The 16,865-nt window shown below is 38.6% G+C and overlaps 1 pseudogene; it reads right to left on the reverse strand.

Annotated features, from left to right (window-relative positions):
- Positions 1-13,366: 13,366 nt before the first annotated feature.
- Positions 13,367-13,487, reverse strand: LOC129904412 (5S ribosomal RNA; annotated as a pseudogene).
- Between the last annotated feature and the right edge of the window lie 3,378 nt (positions 13,488-16,865).

The following is a 16,865-nucleotide window of genomic DNA, read 5'->3' on the forward strand; positions in this document are numbered from 1 at the left end:
TAGAGGGGCACAATAAATAGATATAAAAGAATATGTGGAGCCTGATTAAATAAAGTGGATGCGGGCTGATGGCATAATAAAATTATATATGTAATTATATCATCCGAGGCCGAGGCATCCTCTCTAGTTGTAGCTGCATAGAAGTGGTTCTGGGCTCCTCTACCCTACACATCAATTTTGCCTCCTAAACTGCCTCCCCGAGGACCTCCCGTGCATACTGATGACCACCCTTATAGTCTTAGTCTTGGACTCCACCTCTAATTAGAGATGCTGGTGCTGGTATGGGTCTACCTACCTATATATCTAATAATGCTAGCCTACATTGAGGGAACTCATAGGGCCAATGATCAAACTCCCCGCACTCATAACACCCTTAGGAATGTCGGCTAAAAGCTGGAGGTCGGCCTCCTTGTCTTGAAAGACCTATATGCGAACAACCTCGACCCTGACTTAGACCGATACTAGAACTAATCTAATGGTGTTGGTCACCCTCCAAAGTTTAAAGAGAGAACTGGAAGGGGAGGCTGGATTGACCCAACTGAATTCTCTAGCAATATCTATCATAGGACTCTCAGATTCTAAAGTGGCACCCATCATGGCTATCCTCTTCTTTATCACTCTTGTCACTGCCGCTTCTGGCCTTGCGACGGAGCTGTTCAAGTGTGTGGGCATAGTGTACCACCTCCAAAAATGAGTGGCCCACTAAGACTAAAGGATGAGTCTTGATCCGTATCTGGATCCTGGGGAGCTCATAGAATCAGGCCTCGTACACCGATCCTATCATGGAGCTCTGCTCCATTTATGAAAACTGATCTTAGAGATGATCTCTAATGCTCCAAGTGATAAACTGAACCAAGAAAGCCTCTGAAAACTCAGCCCATGTCACTGATAGAGACTCAGCTGACCAAGTATTTAAGTATGTATACCACCACTGTCATGTCATACCATCTAGTTGATAAGCGGTGAAGTTGGATCCTCTCAACTCTACTAAATCTAAGCTCTGTAGCCTCTCATGGAAAGTAAGTAGAAACTCATGGTCATCCTCACCCACAACCCTAGAAAATCTTAGCAGTGATTGTCTAAGGAACACCTTGAGCATCTTCTGCTACTGTAGTAGCATGACTCCCTCCAAATCATCAGGCTAAGTGGCTAGTGCCAGTGGCTACTTAACAACCGGTGCTGCTGGTGTAGGCTGGTCCTACAGTATAGAGCGATGGTAGCTAGGGCTTGCTGCATACCCTAGTGGCAGCTAAAATCTAGATAAAGAGTGCCTGAAGGTCTAGACAGGACTCTACTAGACGTTAGGTCTCTAAAAGTGAGACTGGTGCACCTAGGGCTCTGATACCACTTTGTCATTAACCAATTTCTTAGATCATGATGGCATCTACTATAACCCACCTGTAGGCAAGCCAACACATATCAAAACGAGTAATAGGATATCAGGGTAGAATACTAGCAATACAATCTAAAACAATAAAGAAATAATAGGAGAATACATGAATAGGCGGAAGAAACTAAATATATACAAACAAGAAGTTCTCTCCCAGAACTTGGATGTCACATGTACAGAGATACTAGTAAAGAGTACAAGTCCCAAAGTGGACCACTGAAATAGAGCTTTCTCAAAAAGTAAAAGACAGGAAAAATATATATAAATAGGGAGACGCGTAAATATAGGATGCAATGTGCTCACCCTCTCCTTCGATCACGACTGCAACTAGCTTAAATCAACTCCGGTAGCTAGTACTCGGACCTATATCATGAAAACAGATGCAGATTACAGTACGAGTACCAAAACAACAAGTATCCAGTAGGCATCATAGGTCGACTGAGCAAGATAAGCAAAAGTAAATTGAAATGCGAGTAAAAAATCACAACCAAAGATAGGGCAAGAAGTAAATGTAGGTAACTACATGAGCATGCTAGCAATTAAAGAAAGAGAATCTAACTAACTCTATTGGGCTCCCATAAGCCCGACAGATATGCTCTTTCACACATAAAGAGTAACCACCGGCATAGACTCACATAAGCCCGACAGATGCAAGAATAGCTAAAAGAAAATGAATGGAACCTAAAGATCTTCAATAATATCACCATTTCCCAGACTTGAACTGAACCATTTCAAAACTCTAACACCTCAACCCATAGTTGAGAGTAGATGAAGACTAAATGAAATATTCACCAGAGAATCAGGAATTTAACCACATACAAGGTAGACCACAGTCTACAACCGAGTAATTATTGCTAATGAGTCGACATGAGTAGGCTAGACTACAGACTTTAACCAGATAACTCTAGCCAAAAGTCAAGCAAGGGTAAGCTCGACTGTGGACTTTAATCGAGTAATTGTAGCTAGGAAGCTTGAACACAAGTAAGATGGACCACGGACTTTGACTGGGTATTTATAGCTAAGGAGATGAACACAAGTAATCTGGACCACGAACTTTGACTGGGTATCTGTAGCTAAGAAATCAGACCGAGTTAGAATTAACAACCAACCGTGCGTTATGGGGAGTACCGCCAAATTAGGTGTCATCAATGCATTGCTCCATCAACTAGAGCTTGACTAGTTGTCCATCTCTAATCACCATCTATTTTGACTCATTCGTTACCTAGTGATGATCTTGACTGGTACTCTAAGATGAACTTGGTCCAATCTAGAAAAGGTAGGTCAAGCTCTGTAAAAGCCTAACGGGGCTCCTATTACAAAACAAACTCTACCTCGAGGGTGGATGTAATTCCGCTCGGTGCTCCAACCCGAACCAAATATAACCTGAATCATCGAGAACAAATCAAAAATAAAGAACCGAGTGATACATGATCGATAGGAAAATAGGGAAATATGGAGGTAAGGTTACAAAAAGAGTTACTGCATAGCTAAGGCTTAGACTATTAGAATTAATTCTGCTATATTCGTCTACAGGGAGCTAACCATTTGTAATGACGTCGGAAAAGGTTTACAGCCCAACTGCACCAAAATCATGCAAGTCTAAAGAAACACTAGTCTAAGCCTATACTAAGGCCAAACAAGATTCCAAATGTACTACAAAAGGTACATCATTTATTACAGGATAAGAACAACCAACAACCACAAGAGTCATGCTTACACAAACCAATAGTTACCCGAATAAGGCCTAACACATGGATTCTAGGAATTTAGCATACTTAACACCCAACCCCACCAAACTCATACAAATCAATGTGCAATTACCTAAACATGCTCAATCTTACAAGGGGAAAATCGTAGCCTACCTGTAAGCTGACCACACATGCTCTAACTTACGAAATGGGAGATTTTCCCTTTCAAGCAGCCTCCAAAATATGCAACGCTATCAACACTAGAATCATGATGTTAATACATTCCTTATGACACTAAAATTATCTAATTCGAAGACAGACCAATTTTATGGTATAAAATGAGAAATATGGGACCCACATTCGAAATTCTAGAATTAACCCCAAAAATAGGTTTTAAACATCTCTCCAAGCTCACAAATCAATTTGATAAATAGTATGGGGTTGAGAAACTACGCAGGACGGGCATGCACGAAAATTATCCTAATTTGAACTAAGAAGGTAAAAGATAGAAGCAACTTTGATCAGCTATTTCTTACAAACGATACCCCCATGACCCAAACCAAACATACCACGATGATCCTTATAAAAACTCCCATAATCTAGCCTCAAATATCACTAAAAAGGAGTTAAATTGGACAAGTTACAATTCTCCAAAGTTCAACAAAACATAACTCTAAAAATCACTAAAATAGTAGCTAATTATGAATTCTTACCTCACACAAAGCTTCCCCTCGTGTTTATGAGCTCACCACTAGATTCCCCATAAAAGTCTCTTGAATTTGGACTTTGAATAGCCTAAATTGAGCTTGAAATGAAGAAAGTATCAAAATTTGAAGTTGAAGAAGTGAGCAGAAAATCGTCCTTGGTCTTTATTAAAAGACTAGGACATTGGCCTTCGTGAACGTGGCTACAATGCTCCAGGAATGCGGAGTTCAAGAAACTTAACCTTGACAAACATGGCAAGAGGCTCGCGATCATGGAGGTAAAAGTCCCATATCTCCGCGAATGTGGAGTCCAATTTCATGGACCTCTGCGAACGCAGCAGGGGCCCGCTATCGCAGAGAGAAATTTGTGCTGCACCAAATATCAGCTAAAAGCAAAGTTTTCACCAAGTTCAAATATTCTTATGGGGTGCTTAGAATTAGTTCGAAATCATGTGCGTACAAAAAATATATGCTACCCTACTAAATTCGACGTTCTGCACTTAATGGCGCAGAAGAAATTTCCATACAAGACCATTACAACTTGAAGTGGGTCCTACAACCAAGGGCCATTTTGATCCAAAATCCACAATGGGCCTCGAGATTAGACCAAAAGCCTCGGGAAGCGAATGAAGTTCATTCTAGACCAAACTCTATATTTCAAAACTAACTGCGCTGTTAGAATTTTTATCTGAGCGTGTTTTCTAAGATTGTTGATGAAAGTCAACTGTGAGCCAAATTTCGAAGGCAAAATCGCCAAATGGTCACAAACTAATATCAATTGCCTTGGTACTTATGCCAACCATGCTACTAGCTTAATTTTGCCACTAGAGAGCTGATGGAACCATCAAAGTTTTGTTTTGAGGTCATTTTCCTGAAGTTATGACCGAAGTTAATTTTTAAGTTATAAAAGCTCAAAAACTGGAAAACGGTCTTAAAACCCAAACGAACGACTAGGAGACCCAGCACCTAGTGCCAGCATATCATAAATAACTTGGGGTCACTACAGAAATGCTCTAAATGATCGAATTAATGCTTAAGTTCAAAAATGACCTGGAGGGTCATTACATTTAGACTTTAAAAGGGTGGGAAAAGACCAAAGTTTCCCTCACTAATAATTGATGAAGGTTGTCTACGAGCCCATCTACACTCCGTAGAAACTTCTATGGGACCGTAGAAGTAGTTTGTAGCAGTCAATCTAAATTTCTAATATTTCTAAAGTTTGGGTTTACATATAATTCTTACAGGTCGTAAAATCTTCTACGGTCTTCCTAGTTACTCGTAGAAAGTATACTGAGATGGAGTTTCAGGACTTTGATCTATGAGTCCAATGTATGGTCCATAGATACTTTTACGATCCGCAAATGCGTCTCATAAAAATTAGAAGAAATAATGGGTTCTGGACTTTCACCTATCCATAGATTGAACTATGACTCAAGAATAAGACTCGTCATGTACACTTCGAAGAAGTTAGGTTTCTGAACTTGATCTATGAATCAATTCCATGACTTATAAAAGGATTTACGAACAATAAACATGGTTCATATGTCTCAGGGTAGTTTACTGATCTCTAAACTCTTTTTAGGACACCATATATAGTCCATGGTTCTTTTCATAAGCTGTAAACTTCATCTATAGAAAGTTAAAGAGAGACATTTTCCAAGTTTGAATATGAACTACAAGCATCATTTGCAACCCATGGTTCCATCTACGGTCCGTAGATGCTGCTCGTGGTTCTCTGTTTTGTAAAATTTCTAACCATTTTCAGGGCTTTTCTGATCTAATCTTGTTAGGATTTTTGGGGTGTTATAGTGCTGATTCGTGAGACTCTACTAGGCAATTGTTTTTATACTAGTAAGATCGATGAACCTAAAGATCTAATACCACATTGTCATGACCCAAAATCAGACCATGATAACCCCTATTATAAACCCCCAACATGCCAAAACCCCAAGCGGAATGCTATAAATATTCTTAAAACAAACTACATAGAAGAAATAATAATGATAATTGAGGCCCATAATATAGGTATGTATAAAATGATATAAAAAGGGTTTGGGAGTGACTGAAAAAGACAAAATTATACATAGGAATCCAACTTCGGACCCGATGTTACTAATACAAGAGATTCTAAGTAAATAAAGGCTATCCACATCAGATCTATCTAATTATAACACTACACATACAGTAAAAAAAGAAGGAAAGTAGAAACTCTAAGCTTACTGCAATCTAAATCTGTGATAGCCACAGGAAATTCGCATTTAGCGAGGGTGGCTCATACTAGAAGCTGCATTAGAAAAAAAGCAGAAGTGTACTATGAGTACCAAAATATGGGGTACTCAGTAGGGATCATAGGCAGACCGAGCACGATAGTACCAACGCTATGAATCATAAGCTAAGCCTGTAAATAGTCATCACAAGTCTACACCATGAAACTAATATTAAATCATAATTATCAATTCACACATGGCATATCAGAGGATGTCATAAGATATGGATGATGCAATGCATATGTTGCCATTGCTTGTATAAGTAAAAAGTTCTAGAATTATCTCACAAGCAGCCCTATGTGTTCCCTAGGACTACTACGGAACCCACCTCAGCTCAACTATAGATGAAATAATTATAAAACCTAGAATTCAATACTTGGGCCAGTAAAGATCATCAACATATGCATTATGCAAGAAGTCCAACCTTGAATAATCCTCGAGCAACAAAAAATGTGGAAGTTTCTATGTTTAAATAACATCCTTCTTTCTACCCAATTTCTCATAAAAATGGTATTTTTCCTTGAAATATTCAAGAATCGATAAAAAAGACCAACAGGTTTAAAGTAATTATATAATTAAGACATAAAAGCTCAAAAATAATGCATTTTCTTTCAAAATTTCCAAGTTACATCAAGTAGAAACAACAAGCTGCTCCCTTAGAGCTCAAAACAATTAGAATTCATTTAAGTGTACCAAATAACCATTTTCCTCATTTCTAGATACAAATATGCCAAATGCAGATATCGAGCGCATGAATTCATGCCATAGTCAAGTGATTCACAACATAATCATGCCATATAATAATTGGGTAAAGACCCATCACACTACAATCATACTAACCCAAAACTCTAGAAAGTCCAAGTCTAAGGCATGTTTCCCAAAAACACAATAGTAATGTGATAAAAGTTTGAAAATTATTGAAGGTACACATTCATACCAAAACAATCCAACACACATAAATCTAAGTTTAAACCATCTATATGCATTCTAAGGATCCTATAACGTCAACCAAGACTAAGGATCAACCTAAGCTAAGGCTTCTCGAGTATAAGTTAAGCTAATAACCTGAAGATGGACAAAAGTAAAACTAAGGATCATAAAACCTTGAATCTCAGCCTAAAACTACCTTTCAAGTAGAATGCTACTCAAGGCCCAAACTATCAAATTAGTGATAAGAACGTCAATATGAGTGAAACAACACCCAATTTTCTATAGAGAAATATGACCCCAAAATCGGGTAAAGTTAAGACTGTGGGACCCATGCATGGATTCACAAAATTGACTCGGTCACAAGGTCCCAACTAGATCAAGAAACTTGGTATCCAAAAATAGGCACAATTTGAGCGTCGATATAGCCTAAACAGTCCCACCAAGTTTTATTTGAAAAGTGACAAAAATAGAAATTAAGAAAAGAAAATCGAGGGAAATTTCAAGTTAAACGCATGATAAATGGTCCCCAACGTATTCCTAATATATCCTTCACAAAATCCCAACAATCCCCCTAATGTTTCCTTCAAAACGAGTTCCAAATTGCCAAAGAGAGGTTCACTTGAGACTTATGCATGTTGAAAATTCACTTGAGACTGATTTGCTATTTTTAAGTTTGGTTCTGATATTTTGTAGTATGGAAAATCGATAACCATAGTTCATTCAACTTTGTCTAATATATATTCATATAATAGAAAACTATGACTTCAAATTTTCAAAAAATTCCTCAATTATATTATACTAACACATTACACAAGTAGAAATATATGTATAAAACAAAGAACAAACAAATCCGCTGGTTAATAATTATACAAAAAAGATATCTCAATCGAGATAGAGTAGTCAAAGTTTCAATGTCTAAACATATAATATGATAGTAATACTAGATATATATACACATACATACATACATATACATATACATATACATATTCGTAGCTCAAAACTACATGTCATGGGTTTAACGGTAGAAACTTTACAGGCGTAATCAATTCATAAGAAAAACAGGAGATAAAGCAGAAGCAAGCCAACTTATATATATATATATATATATATATATATATACAAATGGATACCTCCCAATACTTGGAAAGTGGACCACAGATACAAGACTTGTCTTAAAAAGCAAAAGACTAGTCACTGTATATTGAAGGAGATAGGTAAATCAAGAACGCCATGTGCTCACCCCTCTTTAAAATTGGACTTCAATAGGCTCGAATCAGTGCTGGTAACTGGTGATCGAACCTGCATTATGAAAATATATGCATAATTTAGTATGAGTATAAAAACAACTGTTACTCAGTTGGCATCATAGGCCGACTAATCTTGAAAAATAAAAACAATTTCAAAAGTAAGAAGAACACATAACAGAGCTCAAGGAGAAGAAATCTAAAGAGGAATACACACAAGTGTATAAAAGAGCGTAATGGAAGCAACTATAAGCTAACTACACGTAAAATCACCCCCATAAGCCCAGAAGGTACACTGGTGCAAAAGTTGAAATAAAAAATGAAACAGAGCCTACAAGCCTGATGGGTACACAGAATACTATAACTAATGCAAATAGAATATGGTGAATCCAGAGTTGGAGAGCGTGTAGCTTAGGATTTGAATCAAAATTAGTCCCTTTAATGAAATCAAAAAGATTATGCCACTATGTATCTACTCCTTAGTGGATGCGGGCCAACAAGACCAAAAAAACAAAGCCCAGACCTCGAATAATAGATGAAACTTCCCCAGGTGAACCAATAGAATCAAGCCGTCATCATGAGACCACCATGGAATGACATCCTGTCACGACCCAACCCCGTGGGCCGCAACTGGGCCCGACCTGGACCCCCATTTACGTAACTGTCGACTACAGTCAAATTGGACTATGTATAACGTGATACTGCTCACAAAAACCTCAATGGTTTAAAACCTTTTCATGTTCACATAGCCTCCTAAATATAGAAACCAAACACATGAACCCAGTGGGTGATAAAATATTTATACACGTGTGGCCTCTTTCATTTGCATCATGTCATGAAAAGGAAAGCCAACCGATAAGGCTGCCACAACATAATAGCTTTTACAATATATCGCATAGGCATAACCAAAATAAACTCCTAAACAACCCACACACATATGTCTATAGACCTCTAAGAATAGGAACGACAACATATGGTGGGACAGGGCCTCTGTCGTACCCCTACATAAACAAATATAAACATCATAGGAGTAGTACTCAAAAGCTAGGCTCTGAAATAGTGAAGCACTTCCAACATAGCTGAGCGGAAATCCTAAGCTGGCGGATTTCTGAAATGAACATTTGTATCTGCGGGCATGAAATGCAGCCCCCCGAAGAAAGAGGGGTCAGTACGATATATGTACTGAGTATATAAGAACAACATAACTAATATAACAACTGAACCAGGGATGCAAGAAACCAAGTATAACATTTAATAGGGTACTGTGCCTGCACCTCACAAAATAAAGTCATGTATACCACTATCACATACCGTATCTGGCCCGCTCGGGGTCTCGGTGTTACAAACACATCATCTATCATGCTAGGTATATATATGCCATTAACGCTGTGGTATGTACAGCCCGATCCCTGTATATAGAAAGTACATGCCGAGGAACGACGGCCCGATCCATATATCATATAATAATGTAGAGGAATGACGGCCCGATCCGTATATCATATAACAATGCCAAGGTATGATGGCCCGATCCGTATAATGCATAATAATTCCGAGGTACAACTGCCCAATCCGTATAATGCATAATAATGCTAAGGTACGATGGCCTGATCCGTATATCATATAACAATGCCGAGGTACGACGGCCCGATCCATATAATGCATAATAATGCTGAGGTACGATGGCCCGATCCGTATAATGCATAATAATACTGAGGTACGATGGCCCGATCCGTATAATGCATAATAATGCCGAGGTACGATGGCCCGATCCGTATAATTTATAATCTGTCGTGGCACGTACGACCCGATCCTTACATAGCAAAATCTGCCGAGGTACGTCCGGCCCGATCCATATATATATCATAATGCATATACGTGCACGCAAAACTATATAACATATCAAATATCCCTTAACCATTATCGTAAAGTATGCCCAAGAACCCCCAGGTTTAGGAGCTTACACATCCAATCACTATTCAGTCTATAAAAGGCTCGAGGTTTGTAGTTTAACTACTTCAAGGCCCTTAGCATTTAGGAGTGAACTCGAATCACGACTTATATTCGGAACTTACAACTGGAACTACCTCTACACTCAAATAATATCTTATTTCATTTACATTAAGACGTCCCATAAGAAAGAAGCGATAGGATCTACATATATTACGTTTTATCATACAGAAGCCTTAAACGGTAATAACTTAATTATTATAGGAGTTCTACCATCACGAAGTGGATAAGAATTATAAATTGTACTCGCAACTTCACGAATAGAGTTATTCCCATGTTTCATATGTATAAACAATTCATAACTTATATGTAATACATGCCAAAAGAAGGAGGAATAGCTTTACATACACTACTTTTCAGCATATAGAAGACTTACAAGTCCATAACTCAACTATCGCAGGAGTTCTAATATCTAGAAGTGAATAAGATTGATGAAACATACTCGGGGTTCTATGAATGGAATTATTCTCACATTACATACACAATTCACTTAAGACTAAGACATGCCAAAAGAAAAGAAGATAAGCTTTACATACTTATGCCGAAAACATGCAAAAAGAAAGCTTCACATACCTTGTCTGAATTATTCCTTATCCTGCTTGCCTCGCCATCCTTTGAACCTATTAAACATGAAAGTAGTATGAATATCAACCCCTTTTACTTTCCAGCACCATAGGTTACATCTTAGTATTAATGGAATCTATTTCCTTAGTCGTTTCCCCGACTAGTTCTGTTATTCGCTAAGGCATCGACGAAAATTGGGCAGCACCTCCCCTATAATGTGCCCTATCCAAATTTACAATTAGGTCCCTAATACCTACATCCAACCAACAACAACAATATACAACATAAACTCCAAATGACTTATTCAAAAATACGGTAGCACAATAGGGCGTCTAGCCTTTATTTTGTAATGCCTTTCATTATACGCAACGAGGGGTCGTGTGGATTCAACCAGCAGCTCCCTAACCCACATTAGAACATATTTAGGCCCTGCAACAACACATCACACCCCTGCAGCAGCACCTCACACGAACAACACTATCCTTCAACGACAATTTAACTATAGCGATTCCAATTTAGTTTATTTCGAACCTCGAGCATTTCTACGACATTCTTAAACTTCCATCAGAATACAAGGGGTGAAATACACCATATAAAAACACCATAAACTTCAAATTGAAAGGAAAAACCTTACCTTTCCCAAAATTGGCCAAAACTCGCCAAACCTATCAAAACGTGAATTCTGGACAGCGTACGGTCTTGTATTGTCGCTTAGTTTCGAAGGGGTAACTGAAGGAAACAAGATTTGTGGCCTCAATGAAAGTTATATACATGTGTATCAAGGTCGCAAAAAATTTTGAATTACCCCTACAGAAATTTTGTACGAAAATATATGACCACAATACTCACAGCTGTCCGTGCAGGATTTCCAAAACCAAATCTGGGAAGTACCTCCTCTACACTTCATCACCCTTTTTTGTGAAGCTAAAAGAAAAAATGGATTTTAAAGTCTAAATAAAAGTTATATACCTATGAAATACCTTTCTAAAGCATATTGAATCACCCAAAACTAAGCTATACACAAGAAGTTAGACCAATATTACTAACAACTGTCCCCTCCAAAAATGGGTCTATTCCCTAGCGTTTTCTCTTTAAGTTTCTCTTAGTTTCCAAGTGAAGAACTGAAAATATGGTTTCGTAGGCATCGTAATATACATATATACACCTCTAAGTAATTGAGGAACACCGTAGATAATTAATTGACGGAGGAAAAGTGAAGAACTCACCTTTAATTCTTCTAAACCATGGCTTCCTCCTGCCCTTCTTCTTCTCCCCATTTTTCTCTCCATGTTTTGGGCTGATTTTGGATAAATAATGACTTAAGAGTCATTAGCATACATATATATGGTTCCTTAGGAAGTGCCATATGTCAGCCCCTAACGATGACACGTGTCAAGCCCTTATTGGGCCAAGAATCCATACCTAGCCTCCAAGGCTACCATGTGGCGGTGTGGGACCCACCTCAAGTAGGTGTGTCACCTACTTAGTACAAGTAGGTGCATCACCTACTTAGTACAAGTAGGTGCATCACCTACTTAGTCAAAGTAGGTGCATCACCTGCTTGCTTCCGAGTAGGTGCTACGCCTTCTTCCGCCTCTCCCGTGGATTCGTAATCGCGTCTTACTTTAGGAGCCCATGTAATCCTTGCTACGTAAGCTCAACATGTACTCCGGTGGCTTAGTTATGTAAGTCGTCCAAGTTGGTAGCTTACGTAAGTAAGTCGAGTCCTACGACTTGTTATTTTGGCCTCCAATTCTTTTCAAATCCTTATAGACCTATTTCCAACTTTCACTCTTAAGGGGCGTCACGTCCTCCCTTCCTTAGAGTTATTTAATTATGTTATAGATAATTTGGGTCACGCGACATCTTTTAAGAAGCTTAAGAAGACGTTCCAAAGCTTAAAGGTACGGTGTATAACATCCTTCCCCCCTTTAGAATATTCGTCCTCGAATGTAAACCAAAACCTTCCTCTGGACCTTATACCGATTATATGGAGAGGTCCTATATCCCGTTGCCATAGCATATACTTTCATCGAGCAATCAATATCAGAATTCCAAAGGTTAGGATTACCTGTAGGCATAGGGAAAAGGTGATATATCTTTTTCATTTCTTTTTTTCCAGTTCTCTTACCACCCATCATATTGCACCCTTTACACAAACATGTATAGGAGCTTAAAGTAGCTCAAGATGCCTTAGCATCGCCATACTAGCCTGCACATAAACCTGTATTGTTTCTTGCTTCCTTCATCTAATGTTAAGGCTCCACTATAGCTTTTGTCCTTAGTACTGATTGTACCTTAAAGGTTTTGCTTCAAAATATTGTATACCTTCCCTTAATGTATTCGAGTATGGTAGTTACATGGCTACTACTAAATTCTTTTATCAAGTAATCACTTGGTTTTACTCTTGGCATACCTCCATTCATAGGTTGCATCAATTCTTTTGCAAAGCTACATCCCCTATCCCAACGGGTCTTGTCATCTTTCACGGTGGAATCACATATCCACAATACTTCTTTATACCATAATGCCATGCAAGGCCAACATATATATACATCCATATAATCTCATGTCACAGCCGCATAGGGCTTCCCAGGAGATAACCTATCCTAGTACCACTCTCGCCCAAGCACGCTTAACTTTAGAGTTCTGATGGGATCCGATTCATTAGTGCTGGTATGATTGCATCCTGCCCCGTAGGGTGCATAGCTACTGAAGAAGACGATGACCCAGCAGCTGATCCAGTAGGCCAAGCTGCACCACCCAAGTTACCCTTATATTCTTATTACACAGATCACATCCTATTTTTAGCCACTTTCTCACAAGGCTTTACTTATTTTCATAACTATCCTCATTATATTCACATCATATCCTGTTCGCATTCTACCCCATAGTATAACACTTCTTAACCTTTTTCATGATTCTTACTGTGGGTTACTTACCCTTCTTAGTTAATCTTATCCTTAATATATCATTCTATCCAGAACTACCAGTCTTTCCTAAATCATTTTCCTTTTATTTCAAGGAAGATTTGGGCAGAGTTTCCTCTGTATTTCTTACTATCTCAACACTTGCATGCAGAAAATGCCAACAATGCCTCACAGGGGCAATACGCATAAAGATACATATATACGTATCATATCACGTCATATCACAGCCTCACAGGGCGCCCAATATCAACAATAGTATAAACTGATGGACTTACCTCGTATGTCCAACTCGAACTGCACCTGTTTAGACTTTCCATCTACTTTTCCTTTCAATTTTCAACTTTACATGTCAATTGTAATTCAATACCTTACTTGGAACCTATCATTCGTGCCTTGCTTAACTGCGTGCTGTGAAACTTCCAATATCGTCAGTAACCTTCTTCAATCGATGGTGTCCTTCTGCTGAAATCATAAGTTAGTATGAGGAATTTCATTTCCTATGACTTGGCTATATCGCACGATGGTAGATATAAAAGAAAGGTAACATCCTAAATTTCCTGTAGCCTTTTGTCTATAGATATGATGCACAACACACCGATAAACAAGACTCTACTAGACACGGTCTGTAGACACTCTAAGGACGAACTGCTCTGATACCACTTTTGTCACGACCCAACCCCGTGGGCTGCGATTGGGGTCTGACTTGGACCCCTATTTACGTAACTGTCGACTACAGTCAAATTGGACTATGTATAACATGATACTTCTCACAAAAACCTCAATGGGTTAAAATTTTTCATGTTCATATAACCTTCTAGATATAGGAACCAAACACATGAACCCAGTGGGTGATAAAATATTTATACACGTGTGGCCTCTTTCATTTGCATTATGTCATGAAAGGGAAAGCCAGTCGATAAGGCTACCACAACATAATAGCTTTTACAACATATCGCATAGGCATAACCGAAATAAACTCCTAAACAACCCATACACATATGTCTATAGACCTCTAAGAATAGGAACGACAATATATGGCGGGACAGGGCCCCCGCCGTACCCCTCCATAAACAAATATAAACATCGTAGGAGCAGTACTCAAAAGTTAAGGTCTGAAACAGTAAAGCACTCCCAATATAGCTGAGTGGAAATCCTAAGCTGGCGGATCTCTGAAATAAACATCTGTACCTACGGGCATGAAACACAACCCTCCGAAGTAAGGGGTGTCAGTACGATATATGTACTGAGTATATAAGCACAACATAACTGAGATAACAACTGAACCAGGGATGCAGGAAACCAAGTATAACATTTAATAGGGTACTGTGCCTGCACCTCACAAAATAAAGTCATGTATACCACTATCACATACCGTATTTGGCCCCCTCGGGGACTCGGTGTTACAAACACATCATATATTATGCTAGGTATATATATGCCATTAAAGCTGTGGGATATACAGCCCAATCCCTGTATATAGAAAGTACATGCTGAGGAATGATGGCTCAATCCATATATCATATAATAATGCCGAGGAACGACTGCCCGATCCGTATATCATATAACAATGCCGAGGTATGATGGCCCGATCCGTATAATGCATAATAATGCTGAGGTACGACAGACCAATCCGTATAATGCATAAGAATACCGAGGTACGACGACCTGATCCGTATAATGTATAAAAATGCCGAGGTACGACAGCCCGATCCGTATAATGCATAATAATGCCGAGGTACGACAGCCCAATCCGTATAATGTATAATCTTTCGTAGAACGTACGACCCGATCCTTACATAGAAAAATGTGCCGAGGTATATTCGGCCCGATCCATATATATATCATAATGCATATACGTGCACACAAAACTCTATAACATATCAAATATCCCTCAACCATTATCATAAAGTATGCCCAAGAACCCCCAGGTTTAGGAGATTACACATCCAATCACTATTCAGTTTATAGAAGGCTCGAGGGTCGTAGTTTAACTACTTTAAGGCCCTTAGCATTTAGGAGTGAACTCGAGTCATGAGTTATACTCGGAAGTTACAACTGGAACTACCTCTACACTCAAATCATATCTTATTTCATTTACATTAAGACGTCCCATAAGAAAGAAGCGATAGGCTCTACATATATTACCTTTTATCATATAGAAACCTTAAACGGCAATAACTCAACTATTACAGGAGTTCTACCATCACGAAGTGGATAAGAATTATAAATTATACTCATAACTTCACGAATGGAGTTATTCCCATGTTTCATATGTATAAACCATTCATAACTTATATGTAATACATGCCAAAAGAAGGAGGAATAGCTTTACATACACTACTTTTCAGCATATAGAAGACTTACAAGTCCATAACTCAACTATCGCAGGAGTTCTAATATCTAGAAGTGAATAAGATTGATGAAACATACTCGGGGTTATATGAATGGAATTATTCTCACATTACATACACAATTCACTTAAGACTAAGACATGCCAAAAGAAAAGAAGATAAGCTTTACATACTTATGCCGAAAACATGCAAAAAGAAAGCTTCACATACCTTGTCTGAATTATTCCTTATCCTGCTTGCCTCGCCATCCTTTGAACCTATTAAACATGAAAGTAGTATGAATATCAACCCCTTTTAGTTTCCATCACCCTAGGTTACATCTTAGTATTAATGGAATCTATTTCCTTAGTCGTTTCCCCGACTAGTTCTGTTATTCGCTAAGGCGTCGACGAAAATTGGGCAGCACCTCCCCTATAATGTGCCCTATCCAAATTTCCAATTAGTTCCCTAAGACCTACATCCAACCAAAAACAACAACCTGCAGTAATTCACACCAACAATAGACAACATAAACTCCGAACGACTTATTCAAAAATACGGTAGCACAATAGGGCGTCTAGCCTTTATTTTGTAATGCCTTTCAATATACGCAATGAGGGGTCGTGTGGATTCAACCAGAAGCACCCTAACCCACATTAGAACATATTTAGGCCATGAAACAACACATCACACCCCTGCAGCATCACCTCAAATGAATAACACTATCCTTCGACGACAATTTAACTATAGCGATTCCAATTTAGTTTATTTCGAACGTCGAGCATATCTACGGCATTCTTAAACTTCC

The sequence above is a fragment of the Solanum dulcamara genome, chromosome 1 (assembly GCF_947179165.1).
Source record: "Solanum dulcamara chromosome 1, daSolDulc1.2, whole genome shotgun sequence".
In the NCBI taxonomy this organism is placed as follows: domain Eukaryota; kingdom Viridiplantae; phylum Streptophyta; class Magnoliopsida; order Solanales; family Solanaceae; genus Solanum; species Solanum dulcamara.